Raw genomic sequence first — 17,019 nt, forward strand, 5'->3', positions numbered from 1 at the left:
CTACGTTTTACTAATTCATATCCTGTATGCCAGCCCAAAAGAGTAATTTCTTTAGTTACATTCATATGTTCTCAGAACATTTCTGAGAGAGTGCTATTTAGGGAATTTTTAAAATTTACCAAGAAAACGTTCACAATTTTCTATTTCTTTCTCTCTTTCCTTCACATATCCAGCAAACACTTCCAAGCAAAGATCATCAACCTCCTACACTTTGTTGCACACTTGGGAGCCAAACGGATGTCCTCATATTGTTTCTTTGCATATTCCCTTTCACTCTCTCTTCCCAATTTTTTTTAACGCCCTCTGATTGATTCATAAGCAATCATGCCCGACAGTGTGTGTGCTATTGTGTAAGTAATACATGCCAAGGGGGTGTTCTGAGGCCCGACACCATAGGCAGAGTGTCTCTACACCCCTAGAATGGCATTATTTACACATCCTAGAGGGACTTATTGTGCTTAGAGAATGGACTATCTGTTAAACTGTTTTGTATTTTTCTTTTTTTAATTACTGTTTTTTTTAATATTTTGGATGCAAAACAGTTCTTCCACCGTTCTTCCACCTGGTGTTTTAAGCTTGTACTAGTATATTTAACTGCTATTGGAGGAATTATTTTACTTCCAAAATATAAGTTTGGTAGGTATTTAATGTCTACATGCACTCTCTCTCTCTGTCTCTTTGTCACAGACATTCACATATAACACGCATAGGCACACACACACACACACACACACACACACACACACACACACACACACACACACACACACACACACACACACACACTCACTCACTCACTCACTCACTCAACTACTCACTCACTCACATGCAAACACATTCACACATTCAGAAGTAGTGCACCTTTAAAAACACACGGGATTAAACTCAGTTAAGAATGCTGGCCATTAAATGTATTATACTTCCATACATCTCAACAGTCAAGAATTACTAAGAATGTCAAGATTTTTAACTCACCTTTTGGACTGTTCCTCATAAAATTTGTATTTTGCTGGCAAATCATTGAGGGGCTGAAGTCACTAAATAATGACATGCATTTTGGGTTTTAGACTTCATATCCTTCAGAAGATGCATTGTAAAAACAAATCCTGTTATTCTAGCAAAGTTCAAAGTTTATAAGAGGAATATTTATAATCTATTCCCATTTCTGTACCTTTCTCCCCCATTATTGTAGTCTTTGTTTAGACTTCTTGTGCTAAGAGATTGACAGGTGTACATACCTTAACTGCAACCACTACTTGATCTCAAACTCTCTGTCTCTCTCACTTCCACTTTCACGCATACAACCACACATACACTCACTCTCTCAGAACCACACACACACACACACACACACAGACACACACACACACACACACACACACACACACACACACACACACACACACACACACACAGATTCACTAGCCTTCTGTGCAGGACTAGCCTAGTCCTGCATGGAAGCATCCATGTAGGAGCAGGATGGCAGCGCGCCATGCATAATAATGAAGGCATGCTGCCCAAGCTCCTAGGCTTACACGGAGCATGTACGAGTGCAGGGGGCATGTCTGAGAGCAGAGCTCTCAGAATAAACACGCCCCTGCAATGTAGAATAGCAGAAGCTGTTAAGAAATGAGAGAGATCACTCATAGGTGTCCTCATATCCCCATCAACAGTCTCCCATGTGTACAACAGCAGCAGAACATATAAATTAAAAAAAGAAAACCTTTTATTTTTGTTAAAAATCCAATTAAAACTAAGTGTAGGTGCGCGGGTGTGTCCATCGCTTAGTTACGGTTAATGCAGCTTAAATGACTGAAGAGGATAACAAGGAAGATATATGCAAATGAAGCAGTATAGCAATAGTGTAGTGGGCAGAGCACTCACCTTACGAGCAGGCATTCCTGGTTCGAGTGCCACTACAGCACATTCCATTTCCCATGTGAAATGTGTATATGACCATTTTTTTTTGCTGTATATCCTACTAAATAACATTTAAATGTGAACTGGAGTACTGCATTAAATGCACATGTGAAGTGTCAGTGTCATAATGATTAAGGCACTAGTAAGCAGGGTTAAGCACAAATAAGCAGTAGTAAGCATATATAAGCACTAGTAAGTGTGTTTAAGTGCGTTTGCACGGGGTTAAGCATTGCCTACACAGATTAAGCAAAGTAGAAGCTAACTGAGTGTAAGAAACTGTAACCAGAAGTAAGTACTGCTTAGCTCCACAGAAACCCGCCTACAACTGCTTTAAAGTGCCTTAACCACTCTGTATCCAACGGCCCGTGTTCTGCCCAGCAACAAAATAAACAGCCTCTGCAAGGCTTGAACCCAAAACTCTGTACACTACAGAGACAGTAGTTACCCACTAAACCATCATAGCAGTACACAGGATTGAGGTATCAACAAACAAATCTTCACCATAGGAAATCAATGTTGTATAACCTGCTACATAACATAAATATGTGAACTGGAGTACTGCAGCAAGGCCAGATGTGAGGTGTTATTGTAATAAAGTGTTGAAGTCCCCAGGACCCCATACAGTGTATGTACACATGAATCACGGATACCAGACACATATATAACATGTAACAAATAATACATCAATGCCAAAAGGAAAATATAATGCAAACTAAATATTAAGCAACACCAAGCATTGCACAGATCATCTTAGTTGGGGTAAGCAATGTGTAGGCTGGCTAACTCAATCTGCCCAGTGGTATGCCCCTTTAAGCAATGCCAGCATTAGGTAAGCAGATGCACCCATAGCTTAGCCTTTTCAAAACCATCCAATCACAGGAAAATGCTGGAAATCGGGTGTATTTAAACCCCACAGGTGCAAATAATTACCTTAACTGGTTGCAGATCCCTACCGTAGGCAGAATGGCTGGCATTGAGGAGGGCACTCGATTTAGAGTGCAGCACTGGGGCACCCAGGAGTCCAGATTCATGGTATGGCTCCTGGTAAAACACCATGAGGAGAGACTACTGCAGGGCTAGTACCAGGGCTCTCAGTATAAAGTTGAGGCCTGGGACAGTCTCGCCCGTGACCTCACCAGTACCACTGGTATCCCCCAGACTGGTGAGTAGGTCAGGCATCACCATGCTGACCTGAAGTTGTGGAAGTGTGATCTCCTGGAGCAGTGGATCCAAGAATCCAGGCAGATGGCCAATGCCCCAGCACTGAGTAAGTACCCATTCTACTACGTAGATAATGATTGCCTAGCTTGTGTATACTATGGATAAGTAATGGCTAAATATCACTGTATTTCTCTGATAGCTGCAGATGAGTGGGCTGCGAACCAGCAAGCCCATGCTTCTAGACTGCAAAGGCTGCATTGCAAGGCAGGTTAGTAATATTCCCGCATGTACTATCATAACAAATAAATGTAACATTTCTAGAAAGTGTTGTACCAGTAAAGAAGTGTATTGTGTATGGGATGTACTGAATAAACCAGACAATATGGCAGGAAGACTGTCATATAGGTTGCATGGAAATAAAGGTGTAATATCTTGTGAATAAAAGTATACCCCTGGAGTGCTTGTGTACATCCTGCTTTCATATGTTGTTGTAGTGTTGCATTATATAAATAGTACTGTTGTATTAAGCAGTGTTCCCACACTGTTGAACACAGTTAAAATGTGTAGGAAGTTCAGTATAACAATGTTGGAAGTCCCAAGAGGTCAGTCATATAGAACCAACTGAGGGAGACTTAGACAGAAACCACTGGAACGCTTTACACCAATTCCCTGATATCACAGTGCACAGTGATGTCAACTGTAATAGTTTTACCACACACAGCAGGGGTTCGAATCCCGAGAGTGGTAGTAAGTTGTAGGCATACCCCACAACTGTACATAGTTTGAAAAGAATGTTCAGATAGAAAGCTGTATGCATAATTAGACCCAACAACTGTACAGACTTTGCTAGAATGTTCAGATAGTAATCTGTAAGCATAATCATAACCATCAACTGTACAGACTGTGGCAGAATGTTCAGGTAGTAAGCTGTAAGCATAGTCATACCCTCAACTGTTCGATCTGTCCAGCATGCCCAGGTAACTGGCCCAAATCTGCTGCCCGGTAACGTGTTCCCCTGTCAAATCAGTGTGATGATCCAGGAAATGTAGGCAGCTTATACTGACATATAATGGATAGCCAGATCTAATGGATAGCCAGACCCGAACATAAAAAGAGACTGGATATGGAAACAAACCTGTCATTGTAGCATCTCACCCAAAGTGTATGACAGCAATTCTCAATATATGTCACATTAACACCTGCATCCTGTCACACCTTGACCAGAGTGTGTGCAATAACAGATTGTTAGGTATGTGTATAACAGCAACATTGAATCTGGGAGTATGTCTAGAACTTGTCAGGTAGTGTTAAAAAAGATTTTCTCCACAGCTATAACAGGTAAGAGGTATAGACTGTAGGTACTACACAGGTCATGTATATACTTGTCTACAAGCATGGAATCTAGGAGTATGTGTAGAAAGTGTCAGGCAGTGTTAACAATGATTTTTCTCAACAGGTATAACAGGTAAGATGTGTAGACTATACGCACAACACAGTCCATGCATATATTAATCTACAAACATACCATTGTACAAAGTAAGGGCATTGGGTAGTGTAATAATACATGTAAGGGACAGATCACTGCAGTGACTAAGAAAGTTGTGAAAACTACAGGGATATATTAGTTGTTAATTGACCTCTCTCTCTCTCACCCCCTCCATATGTGCAACAATAACCTTATTACACACCTCAATGGGTACATGTACACTCCAAACTTTTGTTGGGACATATGTCCTATTGGTTTATAAATATTCACATTTGGTTCTATGCATGTGCCATGTTAAAATACACCCATATTGGTGGTCTGTTGCCATCAATGAAACCTGCATGCTGTTGTAATGGCCACTGTTGTCCTATATATGCATGTGTTCTGCTTGGTCTGCAACTGTTGTAAACTGGTGTCTTGGGTTAATGGGAATACCTATACATACTGTTATAACTAATCCTGAATGCTGTTGACTATGACTAACTGATATTTTTCTTAAAACTGCAACACCATAGCTCATATGGGAAGGCCGGTCCCAGCAGACCCACCTATCCCACCTCAGCTGGCCATGGCACTGGGCACCAGCACACCTGGGGCCCAGCCTGGGACCTCCTCCTCTGTTGGCCCTGCACCACCTTTGGGTGGAACCGCCCCAGGGGATGGGGCTCGGCCCCCCTCAGAGCGGAGAGGTACCTGTCACCCGCCGTCAGGTCCTGGCCGTGGTGCATAGGGAGCTTGACAAGGAGATTAAGACCAGCTACACCAGCTTGAGGGCCGTGTGGTGCAATTAGAGGGTGAGCCTGCCCCTCCTACCCAGCCCCCAGCACAGCCACCTTTGGGGCCATGAAGGTGCAGTGGTGACTGCCCATGGGTGGGGAACTCAGTACCACTGTTTCCATTTGGGGGCTCATGGGCTTGCAACTTCAAAACACCCCTCCCCGTCCAAGGTGTTTACTCCCCACATGTCACATACCACCCCTGTATGCATCTTGTTTGTCTTCTCTGTTAACCTACTCAACCTACCTCCCCAAATATACCTACGACCCCTCCCCAACATCCCACTCTCACCTGAAAAAGAAAAAAAGGGCACTCTGTTTACACAAAATAAATCTTGCCCCATACATAGCTGTCCATTTCACACATGTGACCACTGGACACATGTAATATGGTCTAATTGGCATCACAACTTATTATTGTTGTCCTCACCCCCACCCAGGGGTTTGAGTGTCCAAATCTACCTCCAAATTCAGTGTATATGCACAGCTGTTGCTGTAGAAGAAATGGGCAGCTATGGACCTTCCCTTCAGCCTTCCTGCACATCCCTGGCTATTTTTCCTGCTGTCTTTCCCTCTTTGTGCCCCTTTTTATCACTTTTCTTTTCTTTTAACGAAATTAGCACAGGGTAAGTGGGAGTAAGCACTTTTAAGCAGCAGTAAGCATGTTTAAGCCTGTTTGCATGGCGGAAAGCAATGCCTGCACTGGTTAAGCAATGTAGAAGCTAACTGAGTGTATGAAGCTGTAACCGAAGGTTAGCATTGCTTACCTCCACGCAAACCCACTTACAATTGCTTAAAAGTGCCTTAGTCACTCTGTATCCAACAGCCCTTGTTCTGCCCAGCAAAAAAAGAATCTGCACTCCCAAGTTGCAAATCTCAGACCCTGTGCACTATAGGCACAGTGATTTGCCACTAAGCCATGGCAGATACACATACAAGTGATGTTATTACAAACATATCATCCAGCACAGTCATTCAACAGTATAGGAAATGTATGTAATTATGTAGATTAATACGAGCAACCATTTGTACACTGCTCAAATACAGTATTTCGAGCAGTCTAGGTATATCAAAAAAATGTGCCTGTCCAATCATAATGTGAGAACAGTAGTCTTGCAAAAAACTTGGTGCACGTCGAGGGGGCGTGTGGGCATGCTTCATGCTCAGAATGTCAAACTTGGGACGTTGGTTCCACAGAACCAGGAGATGAGGCTGGGCCGGTATATGAGAGCAAACTGCTGCTTCTCAAAACCCTGGACCGGATGCTACCAGTGGGAGAAACAGTGTAGACCAGCTAAGTCTAATCTTGACTCAAAACAGGTCCATCCCTGACGGGGCAAACCAAAATTGTGAGTCAAACCATTGTCTACACATGTCTCGAAAGATGAACAAGGCAAGGCTCAGATGTACATGGACTAAATGGATGAAGAGCCTGAAGAAGCTTGGGTCAAGATAGTATACTGGATGAGTCCCAAGACATGGAAAGAGGGCAATGTGTGGAGGTGTGGTATGGCTGGGCTAGCAACTGAAGAATGGATGGTTGCTGTGTACATGGAGCTCGGGGGATGGGGGAAGGAACCATGGGTATGAAATTATGGAGGATATATACAAATGAAGCAGCACAGCAATAGTGTAGTATGCAGAGCATCCACCTAATGAGCAGGCCCACTGCAGCACAGTCTATTTACATGGCAAGGCATGTTATAACCAATTTTGTTGTTGCAAAACCCACTAAATAACACATATTTATGAACTAGAGTACTGCAGGAAATGCACATGTGAAGTCTCAGTGTGATAATGAATAAGGCACTAGTAAGCAGGTTTAAGCACAAATAAGCAGTAGTAAGCATGTTTAAGTGTGTCTGCACGGGAGTAAGCACTGCCAACACAGATTAATATGGAAGCTAACTGAGTAGAAGAAAGTGTGACCGGAAGTTAGCAATGCTTACCATCGTGCAAACCCATGTAAACCCGCTTACAGCTGCTTAAAAGTGCCTTAATCACTCTGTAGCCAATGGCCTTTGTTCTGCCCAGCAACAAAATAAACAGCCTCTGCAAGACTCAAACCTAAGACCCTGCACACCACACACAAAGTAATTTACCACTAAGCCATGCCAGATTTAAATAAATCTACTCTTTTCAGAAATATATCATCCAGTCCAGTCATGCAACAGTACAGAGAATGTATACCAACATGTAGATGTATGTGTGTGTAAATATATTAATATCTAAACAGATACAGCATCTCTATATATGTGTGTATATATATATATATATATATATATATATATATATATATATACATTTCTAAAAATATATACATATATATTAATGTATATGAACATGTATGCATGCAAATGCCTACACTGACACATATATGTGTCTACACCTATATGTCTACATATACACGGCAAGTTACATATGTGTACACAGATATATATCCATGTAGGTATATACAGACATAGTTATATATATGTAAACTGATATATATATATATATATATATATATATATATATATATATATATCTATATAGGTATATATGGCCATACGTCTGTAGATAGCAATGGCAGATTAACAACAACACATGCCCACATGCACCGTTAATGGGGTTGAGAGGCCCCACACATTATACATCTTGTACGAATACGCACCCCCCCCCCCAAAGCCAAACACATCCGCCCTGCAATACACTACCAAGTGTTGCAGATCCCATAACCAGGACCTGACACAACATGGGCACAAGATGTTAACAATACTACATCCCATCTGTATGATGTCAGGCTGGTATTGGTAACATTTCATGCAGTACAGTCTGCCTCCCATAGGAAATGTAAAATGTGGAAGCCATCAACATCCCCAGGATACAAATGCACAGACACAGATCTGCAGATACAGATACACACACACACACACACACATATATATATATATATTTGTATATATATATATATATATATATATATATATATATATATATATATATATATTGTAGACATACATGTGACTACACATACACATGCAGATATATGTACAGTAAGATACATATGTAGTAGGTGCACACAATATGGAACAGCCACTATGCCTACAGTTAACACCTGAACAACTGGACACTGTATGGGCCACCCATACAAATGACAATCGTTGCCTGCAACATATACCCACAGAGAGGTCATAGGAAAAACACCACACACAGGTTTGCAAAAATAGAAAACCTTTAATTGTGTACTATTACAGTTCTAAATACCATGTCATATAGCTGTTCAGACACTGACATCCATATAAACGGAGGAATGCAACTGTGAAACAGTTATACCAATACAGTAGTCTGGAAAGATTCACAACTGTTGCTGTCCAGGCCAAGCCCATCAAATTGTACAATAGTGAAGAGAGACTGGGCCACAGAATACCAAACAGTCAACAGTATGTAATGCATGTGTATAGTTCAGCAGCCTCTATCTACACGCTGTACAAAATCAGTAGGTGGTATAGACATCATGCAACCAAATGGGTTGTAACTGTTACATAACAAGGCATAACTGACACCATCACAAGCACACTGACAAACAGAACAGTCTGTATGGCAGGAGGCAGTAGGCTTGCATTAACCCAATTTATGTAAGTAATGTAAATATAGGTGAAGTATATGGTACTGTACATCCAGATACCTTAAGGCAGCTTACCCCTCATACCCCCACATTTTGTAACAGCCTAGGTCATGTATGGTGCTTCTCCCCCCAGACTCAATAATGCAGGGACATACACCACTGTTACATACACTGGCCTCTGGAGTGCATAAGGGCACACATGTATTGTGTAGGTGATGCCCACAAGTATATGGCCCTAGCCCCACTGTATGTGTGCGGGATACAACAGCAGTGGACTGATAACAGCAATGGCAGTGTGATATACTCACAGCCCACTACAGAACAACCCCTGGCAGCATGTCATATGTGCAAAACTTGGTATGTAGGTGGAGGACAAGAGGCTGCAACACAGGCTCATATGTGGAAAACTGTTGCCATACACTAAGCAATTTGCTGGTGTTACAGGATAGTCTGCAGCATACCCTTAGTCAGGGAATTGAGGTTAGAAACAGAAATGGATGTAGCCATGTAGTGATAGCACTCAACACACACACTGCCAGTGAAATATCTGACAGAGGACCTGTGTGGTGGACAGACAACACATGATAGGCACACCTCTTGCTACCAAGAGGATAGGCCCACAGTTGAGAGCTATGCAGACAGACTGCATTCCAAGGTAAAGTAGTATGTACACACACACACCCTGTAACACCAGTACTATACAAAGCATAACACAACTCTATTCACACTCTGTCTGTAGTTCCTGAACCTCCTACAAATATGTTGCTGCCCTGAGTGTGCCGGTTCTCCTGTAAGAGGTATTGCTACCTGCTGTCTGTAACACTGATGCCCACACACAGGAAGGATGTCCATCACGCAGGAAATTTAAAGGGACCAGCCCACATGATGTAGGGATTTATAGTAGGTGGTTGCCATGACAGTGGTAATTGGAAGTACAACACATGTGTAATCATATATATATATGGCTAGCTGGATAATTATATGTACATATATTTTCACCATATGTCCTGGACATGGAGTGTAGCCCTACCCCAGACTCTATAGTCCCAAAGTGATAGTGCAAGGGGATGTCAGGTATGTATTGCAGGTATATTAGTAGACCATTGCTACAGTCATTGGGATTGTCTTTACAGACATGGTGTGTGTGGGAGGTCACATCTGCTTATAACATGTGTGCCATTGGCTACTGACAGACATCCGAAGGACATCATAGTAAAGTACCGTTGCTAGCACGTAATGCCCCTGTGGACTGCAGCAGAGATATTGGCCAATATATGTGGACATTCTGACACACTCTGTACAGTCCAGAGGTATACACATAACCCCTTAGTGCACAACATGTGTACCATACCTGACAGTATGGATGTAGATGGCCATGTAGATGGGTATACCACATAACGACTCGTATACATTTACCACCATAGGTTATGCATTCACAGACCCCTGTCTGGCCTGACACATAATAACTGCTGGTACAGGGGTGCCATGGCCACATACTACCCCCCTAGATATTGACATACATCTGTACAGCATCCCACTGCTCTGTCTGACATACATGACTGTTACTGGGACTATGGTGTATAGGGTTCTGGGTTTGAGACCTGTATAGTTGTTTATTTAACCTATCACTGGTTAGATCAGACCATAAACTAATCACTCTGGATGTCCACACCCCACCACCACCCCCAACTAAGGAAACCACAGTAAAAAACTTTTCTAAAGCAAACTTCACCTTACTTAAGACAGAGGTGGTAGGTTTCACAGCCCCCATGCTAAAGGATAACGCTGCCCAAGATGCAGAAACCTTTACAAATGCACTCTATGAGCACCTACAAGGATGCATGGATTGTGCCATCCCTAGCAAAACCAAGACTCACTCTCCTAAGAGAAGGAAACCAGTCTGGTGGATCCTTGCCATAAATAGGCTGTACAATAGAAGGAGGAAACAAGTTCAGAAAAAAAGCAAATCCCAAGAAGGAAAGACATCCTGATCAGTATCGGTAAGAAACTAAGGTCCCGCATAAAATCCTCCAAGGCTAACTTTGAAAGAAAAATAGCCAAGGATTCAAAAGATAACCACAAAGCCTTCTTTAGTTATGTCAAGAATCTAAGTGGCAACTCGCAGATATGCTCTGAACTAGTGCAAAATAGCACAAAATATACTGAACCCACTAATACTGCCAACATCCTGGCAGATAGATTCAGTGCAAACTTCACCCCCCTCTCACCCCCAAAAGGGCCCACAACAATACCAGAATAGTGTAGTGTCCTGGAAATCACAGACACCCAAGTGAAAACAGCCCTTTCAAAAGCCAAAAGCACAGCATCAATGGGGCCAGATGGTGTCCCAGGCTGCGTCTTGCACGAACTACAGAATGAACTAACCCCCCACCTAAACACACTGTTCAACCTCAGCCTTTCTACAGGCTACGGGCCCATAGAATGGCACACAGCAACGGTTATTCTGCTCCACAAAGGAGGGGCCACAACTGACCCTGGTAACTATCACCCCATAAGCCTGACTAGCCTGGTCTGCAAGGCTATGGAGCACATCATCATCATGGAACTCATTAACAAAGACATTGGAAACATCCAAACACTTGACACGACCCAGTTCGGCTTTGTTAAGGGCAGATCATGCCTACTAAACCTGGTTGACTTCTTCGAGACAGTCACCAAGGCCATAGATGAGGGGAAGGTAGTTTACACAGCCAACCTTGACCTCGCCAAGGCTTTTGATACCATTCCCCACTCAGAAATTATAGAAAAACTCACCAGCCTGAACATAAATGCCTACGTCACGAGATGAGTTGCCAACTGGCTTACAGACAGAACTCACACGGTAAGAATAGTGGGCTCCAGGTCTGACTCTAAACCAGTCACAAGTGGTGTCCCACAAGGCTCAGTCCTGGGACCCCTACTGTTCGGCATATACTTCTCAGAAGTACAGGCAAACACAGGAGGACTATGGCTAACCAAGTTCACCGATGACTGCAAACTGGGAACCATAATTGACTCATCAGCTGACATAGACATTCTCCAAAAGGGCCTTACGTTCTCAAGCTAAAATGCCAAAAAATGCATAGTCATCCCGTTTGGGAAAAACAAAACACCCGTGAGTTACCACATAGGTGGCAGCCCCCTTAATACAGAAGAGGTAATAAGAGATCTGGGGACCCAGGTAAATAGTAATATCTCCTTTGACAATCATATTGCCAAAGTAGTTAGGAAATCCTTCTATGTAGCCCATCTAATTACTAAAGGGTTTGCATCTAGAAATAAAGAGGTTATAGTGCCCCTCTACTCGTCACTCATCAGACCCATCATAGAGTACAATGCCCCGTTTGGGATGTACTTCACAAAACACTTCCAACAGCTGGAAAGACCACAAAAGTACCTCACCAAGAGGATTACTGGTCTCAAACATATTTCCTATGCAGCCTGACTGGAAAAACTCCAGCTGTACTCAGTGGCATATCACTTACTCAGAGGTGATCTCTGCCTGACTCACAAAGCCATGTCCAACTCAGAATTGATGGACATGCTCCACCTAAAGAAATCCAAGTCACTGCGAGCCACTCGCTCTAGTGAGCTAAACCTCTCTACAACAATAAATAAAACATGCTGGAGGGATAGATTCCTGTCACAGAGACTCCCCATGCTTTGGAATAAAATTCCTAATTACATTAGGCAGAGCCACTCACTAACACTCTTCAAGAGAAACCTTGATGAGTGGAAATTACAGCCCTGGGATCACTTCATTGGTTCTTCTTGACAGAGGCCCAGTTAATTAATCAATGGGGCGGCGAAAGCTGACACACTCTGGCTAGGTTTATAAATGCCCTCGGGCAGATAGCCTAGTACCTACCTATGAACCTATGAACCAAAGGGAGGCCCGGCAGCAGTACATTTGGCAAGTATCAGCACATGACGTATCTGCGCAGAATGTCCACATATAGTGGTTTAAGCTAATCACCCTTAACATCCACATCCCATCCCCCCCCAGTAAGGAAACCTCCATAAAAAACTTCTCTAAAGCCAACTTCACGCTACTCAAGTCAGAAGTTACAAACTTCATGACACCCATGCAGATGGAAACTGAAAGTTTGACTGGTGAGTTCTACACTAAGGCACTGTACGAGCACATCCACTCATGCGTGAATTCTGCCATCCCAAATAGAACCAAGATGCTCTCCTCCAAAAAACGGAAGCCAATCTGGTGGTCCACTGCCATAAACAAACTTTACAACAAAAGGAAGAAACTGTTGCAGAAAAGAGGAAAATCCCAGGATGCAAAAAACTCCCTTTCCAGCCTCATTAAGAAGCTGAGATCCCTCATAAAATCCTCCAAAGCTAGTTATGAAAATAAAATTGCCAAAGATTCCAAAGACACCACAAGGCATTCTATAACTATGTCAAGAATCTAAATGGCAATGCTCAGAGCTGCTCTGGGCTACAACAGAATGGTATTAAATATACTGATCCCAAGGATATTACCAATATCCTGGCAGATCAATTCAGTGCCAACTTCACCCCCCTCTCACCCCCTAAATGGCCCATCTCAATACTGGAAGATTGCCAAATTCTGGTAATAACAGCCACACAGGTACAAAACGCACTCTCCAAGGCTAAGAATACAGCATCCATGTGACCAGATGACATCCCGTGCTGTGTACTACATGAACTACAAAATTAACTGGCACCTCACCTAAGTGTCATGTTTAATCATACCCTCACCTCAGGCTTTGTGCCCACTGAATTGCGCACAGCTATAGTTATCCCACTCCACAAGGGGGTATCCACCTTGGATCGTGGGAACTACCGCCCCATCAGTCTGACGAGCCTGATCTGCAAGGCCATGGAACGTATTATCATGGAACTTATAAACAAAGACATTGGCAACCTTAAAACACTGGACCCCACCCAGTTTGGGTTCATGAAGGGCCGATCTTTTCTCCTGAACCTGAATGACTTCTTCAAATCAGTCTCCAGAGCTGTGGACAAGGGTAAGGCAGTCCACGCAGCCTATCTGGACCTCACCAAGGCTTTGACACCATCCCCCACTCTGGAATCATAGATAAACTTACTAAGCTGGGCATTAATCCCTACATCACTCGATGGGTTGCCAACTGGCTTACTGACAGAACCCACACTGTAAAAGTAGCCGACTCCAAATCCAGCTCCAGACAAGTGACAAGTGGAGTACCTCAGGGTTCAGTCCTGGGACCTCTTTTGTTTGGCATCTACTTCTCTGAAGTACAGGCCAACACTAATGGACTCTGGCTAACAAAGTTTGCAGATGACTGCAAACTGGGAGCCATTATTGAATACCCAAATTATGTGGATACTCTACAAAAGGGCCTTACAGAAACAGATGCTTGGTGCCAGAGCCATGAGCTCAAGCTCAATGCCAAGAAATGTATAGTTATCCCCATAGGTGGCAGTACACTAAACACTGAAAGTGTGATAAGAGACTTAGGGACACAGGTGGACAGTGGCCTCACCTTCAATAACCACATTGCCACAATAGTCAGGAAATCCTTCTATGTGGCACACCTCATCACTAAGGGCTTTTCATCAAGAAAAAAGGAGGTCATTGTCCCACTATACTCATCCCTTATTAGACCCATTATAGAATACAATGTCTCATTTGGTATGTACCTCTCAAGACATCTGCAACAACTGGAAAGGCTGCAAAAATACCTCACAAGAAGAATCACAGGCCTAAAGCAGATGCCCTACGTTGACTGCCTTAAAAAACTCCAGCTATACTCTGTCGCATATCGTCTACTCCGAGGCGATCTCTGCTTAACATACAAAACCATGTCAAACCCAGAGCTGTTGGACATGCTACACTTACAGAAATCCCAATCCCTCAGAGCCACATGCGCCAGGGATCTAAACCTTGTCATCACAATAAACAAATCATGCTGGAGGGATAGGTTCCTGACCCAGAGACTCCCCAGACTCTGGAATAGACTGCCCATACATGTCAAGCAGAGTGCCTCTTTGGCCCTCTTCAAAAGGAACCTTGATGATTGAATGGGAGAAAGGAAATTCACCCCGGGGATCACTTCAGTCACCCTGCTAGACAGGGGTCCAGGAAAGTAAATAGTGTGGGAAGAAATAGCCATGGAATTGTTATGGCTAGGCTTGTATAGGCCCTAGGGCCGATAGCCTAGTACCAACCTATGAACCTATGACATCTCACTGGGTAAGTACAGTAAGCTGCTAGGTATGTAACAATGCACTGTGCAGGCTACAGGTGGACTAGCTCAACACTGACCTACATCTCCTATGGGGGAATGCACATGTATCTGCATATATAGCAGGCTCTACAGGCATGTCACAGCACAAGGTAAGATACACCTGTGTGAAAGTGCATAACCACAACCAATGTGAACACAGCCACAGCCACATATGTTAAGCTAGCATAATATTACAGTATATGGACTATCTGTTCAACACCATCCTCATATGTGCTACTCACAGACTGACCCTACATATACTGGGCTGCTACACAGTTTGGTCTGATGGCTGTCTGTGCTATGGCACAAGTGTGTGTATGGCCCTACAAACATGCACGCTAATACCGTACCATACAGTGGAGCAGCATGTAACATCAGATAGGATGGGAACTAGAACAATGACCTCTACCACAGTCTGTATACAGGCTAGGGTACATATTAACAATACGCACACTGTCAACATTCACCATAAGTACACAGACCTCAGTACTGTACAAACATCCACAGAATGTCCGGGTTATGTCATGAAATATAACCCCTATGTACATAACATGTAGCAGTCTGATATCTCACTGGCTTGTTATCAGATACAATGACACTAATTATGGTGTACAGCACATATGCACCACTTCATGCACGACATATATACAAAGGTTAACAGAGTTGTGGCTGGAAGTACCTACACAGGGCCAATATTGACATGTTGCTGTGATAACCTCATGCATTTACTGTTTGTTGCAACATATGTCCTATGAGGGATATGAAGTCAGCAACTGTCACGGCTTTCACCATCTACAGACTGCAATCCTCACACTACCTTCTGCAGTACACAGATAGATGGTCTGTGGATAACACATATAACCAAAGGCACAACACACTGCCCTGTCTGCAGATGACCCTGCAGATGGCGATTCCTCATAAACATGGAACTGACACGGCAGGCATTGAAACATGTAGGACAGCCATATCCACACACACACTGTTAAACCAACATTACTCCAAATGCAGTATAGCAGCACTTACAGTCTGTAGTCAGGTCAGGCGCATCCCCCTCCTGTGTGTTGCCCTGTTTCCAATTATCACAGCTGTTCCACATGCAATCAGCTAGGGGAGTGCTGCAATTCGTGCAGAGGACATCAGCTGATCATGAGCATCACTTAAAATACACATGCTGCTGCCTAAGCAAAGCAGGTGTAGGTCTCCACATCCACCAGAGAGGGAGTGGGTGAGGCAGACAGAGGCAAAGACAAGTCAGAGAGGGGTAGGAGAGTAAAAATTAGGCATGTTTGTGTCACACACCTACCAGCACAGGGTATCAAACCCCTGATGACTATGTAGTGCTATCACAGTTCTATGCAGTTAGTGGATGCACCAAATGGGTTACCTGCTGTGGAGTCCTCAGAACATATATGTGATGGTGAGTGACATCTGCAACAGGGATACGGTAGCTATATGGAAGGTGATGTACATGTGCTTGTCTGCATGAACAGGTGCCAGCATCAACACAGCCACACTCTCACAGAGATGCACACACATTGACACACTTGGCAGGGCCAGGATTACAACTCATCAGTAGTGGGATTGCCACAACACATCACTGTGCAGGTATCACATGCACCACACAGGTCATATGGGGGTTGTATGGGCAAAGGGTATGGGGAGGTGTCTGACATCAGACAACATGCTACAGTATGCCCATGGGGGTTGTAGGGAGTGTAGATGTGAACATACGCACCATACAACACACACACAAACACACAGGGTGCCAGTACTGACATGCATGGGTCCATGTCTGAAGAGGTGTGTGGTGGTCGACTGTGC

At 43.5% G+C, this 17,019-nt stretch overlaps 1 protein-coding gene across 4 annotated transcripts in view; it reads right to left on the reverse strand.

The window, feature by feature from the left end:
• LOC122792228 (transcription elongation factor A protein 3-like) overlaps positions 1–17,019 on the reverse strand; it is a 1,160,229-nt gene that overhangs the window by 503,651 nt on the left and 639,559 nt on the right. The gene's annotated exons all lie outside the window — the stretch shown is intronic.

Source organism: Protopterus annectens, chromosome 1.part2 (assembly GCF_019279795.1).
Source record: "Protopterus annectens isolate FY-2018-M chromosome 1.part2, PAN1.0, whole genome shotgun sequence".
NCBI classification, from domain to species: domain Eukaryota; kingdom Metazoa; phylum Chordata; order Ceratodontiformes; family Protopteridae; genus Protopterus; species Protopterus annectens.